The sequence below is a fragment of the Sinocyclocheilus grahami genome, unplaced genomic scaffold, assembly GCF_001515645.1.
Source record: "Sinocyclocheilus grahami isolate Dianchi unplaced genomic scaffold, SAMN03320097.WGS_v1.1 scaffold4737.1, whole genome shotgun sequence".
NCBI lineage: Eukaryota > Metazoa > Chordata > Actinopteri > Cypriniformes > Cyprinidae > Sinocyclocheilus > Sinocyclocheilus grahami.
The window spans coordinates 11,645-14,568 of NW_015509620.1; positions in this window are offsets into that span (position 1 = coordinate 11,645).

Sequence of the window (2,924 nt, forward strand, 5' to 3'; positions counted from 1 at the left end):
AATATTTCCACATAGTGAGGTAGATATGTGTGGGCGTGTTAGAACTAGTCGTTTTAGGGGGGCGTGGCAGAGTCCTAACTTTGATAAAGAACATCTCTTTGGTTTTGAGACTTTACTCTTTGCAACTTCAGGGATCTTATCTATGCACAATCAGCTTGTAACACTCCAAAGAGAAAGGAAAACTTGAAATCACATCATATGACCCCTTTAAACAGTTGAGAAAGAAATCGGATGTGTATCATAAAATTTGATCCATGCATTGTGCTTAAAGTGACCATGTCTAATTTACCAGCTGCTGTCGGTGTACTTAATGTTAATCCCCCCTCCCAAAAAAATAAATACATAAAAGACTTAAAATGAAAACCACGCACTGCTCTTGACTAAATAACTTTAATCTATATATAATTTATACAGTGAAGAATATGCAATGTTATTTTACCTTTGATTATTAACATCTGTTCTAGGGATGTAACGAATCACTCAACTCACGATTCAATTCACAATTTTTTTTAACAAAATGAGATTTAAGACAAATTTAGGCATGGGCGATAAAACGGTATCAATATTTATCGACGGTACACCTTCTTCGATAACGATACAAAAAATGTTCGATATGGTGCATGATATAGGCACGTACTATGAGTGACGCAGACAGCACACACAAACATGAACACATGCTGAATTGAGTGCTGTGCCTGCCTGGGATGAGGAGATTGTGAATAAAAAATTAATATTAGTTGAGTTTAAAATAAACATTTGCATTTGAATGTTAGGAGTGCGTCAGGGAGCGTCATCAGTGGCGCACGAGATGCGGTGATGATGTTGTAGGTGACGTCGTTGCATTTTAATCCTGTTTAGCTGTAGAACAGTATTCATAGACTTAATAAAGAAGCATACAGTGGCCCCACTTTTAACTCTCTCATTTATTTTACCCTTATTGTAGATAGATGCACAGAGGAAGACAAGAGTAAGAAGTGCAGTGTGGGAGTACTACACTCAGCCAACACCAGGGAAGGCAGTTTTGTCAGAGCCCTTGTTATTCATTTTCATTTTTACACCAGCCATATATATCGGTTCAAAATATCGGTTATCGGTCTACTTGATCTGTAATAATCGGTATAGGCCCTGAAAAACACATGTCGGTCGACCCCTAATTTTAATGTTTTGTTAGTCTAGCCCACGAGATGCGCCGCTGCTGTGTTATGCATTCAAAATATTAAAGAAATATAGAAGCTCAATGCGGAGAATATCTTGATTAGGTGAAAACCGAAACCAAGCCATTCACACAGATGCATATTCAGCATACTTTTAGATGGACAAATATGACTGCTTCACTCGAGTCGCACAAGAGATGTAGCCATGCAAAGTTAAAACAGTTTAAACTTTTAGAAAACACGTCGCAAATTTGTGGAGGTGTATTCCTTTTCACTGAGTCTCATATGTTTTTAAATGCAATCTGCGTGATGGCTGATTCGGCTCTTTGTATTAAGCAATGCATAAATACATGATGCCGTTTTGTTCATAATTGTTTATGCAATTTATGAAATTATATTTGATTTATATGAGTAAATTTAGACGTAATGCAGGTTTTTTTTATAGACATTTATTTCCTTGCGTTGACAATTTAAATGCGCTGCATTATTTTGCTCATTGCGCCCTCCTGTTGCCTCGGGAGACAAGCCAAAAGTTTCCTTAAGACCCAATTAATCTGCACATAAAACATTAGAAATTAGATATATATATTTTTTATTGTGTGTTTGACTGTTAAAACAAAATATTTGTTGTTTGTCTCAATAAATTTTATATAAATTTTTAAAAAGTTAATCCATTGATGTGCATTAGATGATGAATTGAATAGTCACCTCTACTATTGTAGGTTATGTTTTAGCCATCAGAAAATAATTGAGGAATTATGAGAGGTTATGCTATTACACATACATTTCTAACATGTAAATTATTGAAGCCAAATACTTACATTTCCCCAACCTGTTTAGCTGTAGAACAGTATTCATAGACTTAATAAAGAAGCATACAGTGGCCCCACTTTTAACTCTCTCATTTATTTTACCCTTATTGTAGATAGATGCACAGAGGAAGACAAGAGTAAGAAGTGCAGTGTGGGAGTACTACACTCAGCCAACACCAGGGAAGGCAGTTTTGTCAGAGCCCTTGTTATTCATTTTCATTTTTACACCAGCCATATATATCGGTTCAAAATATCGGTTATCGGTCTACTTGATCTGTAATAATCGGTATAGGCCCTGAAAAACACATATCGGTCGACCCCTAATTTTAATGTTTTGTTAGTCTAGCCCACGAGATGCGCCGCTGCTGTGTTATGCATTCAAAATATTAAAGAAATATAGAAGCTCAATGCGGAGAATATCTTGATTAGGTGAAAACCGAAACCAAGCCATTCACACAGATGCATATTCAGCATACTTTTAGACGGACAAATATGACTGCTTCACTCGAGTCGCACAAGAGATGTAGCCATGCAAAGTTAAAACAGTTTAAACTTTTAGAAAACACGTCGCAAATTTGTGGAGGTGTATTCCTTTTCACTGAGTCTCATATGTTTTTAAATGCAATCTGCGTGATGGCTGATTCGGCTCTTTGTATTAAGCAATGCATAAATACATGATGCCGTTTTGTTCATAATTGTTTATGCAATTTATGAAATTATATTTGATTTATATGAGTAAATTTAGACGTAATGCAGGTTTTTTTTATAGACATTTATTTCCTTGCGTTGACAATTTAAATGCGCTGCATTATTTTGCTCATTGCGCCCTCCTGTTGCCTCGGGAGACAAGCCAAAAGTTTCCTTAAGACCCAATTAATCTGCACATAAAACATTAGAAATTAGATATATATATTTTTTATTGTGTGTTTGACTGTTAAAACAAAATATTTGTTGTTTG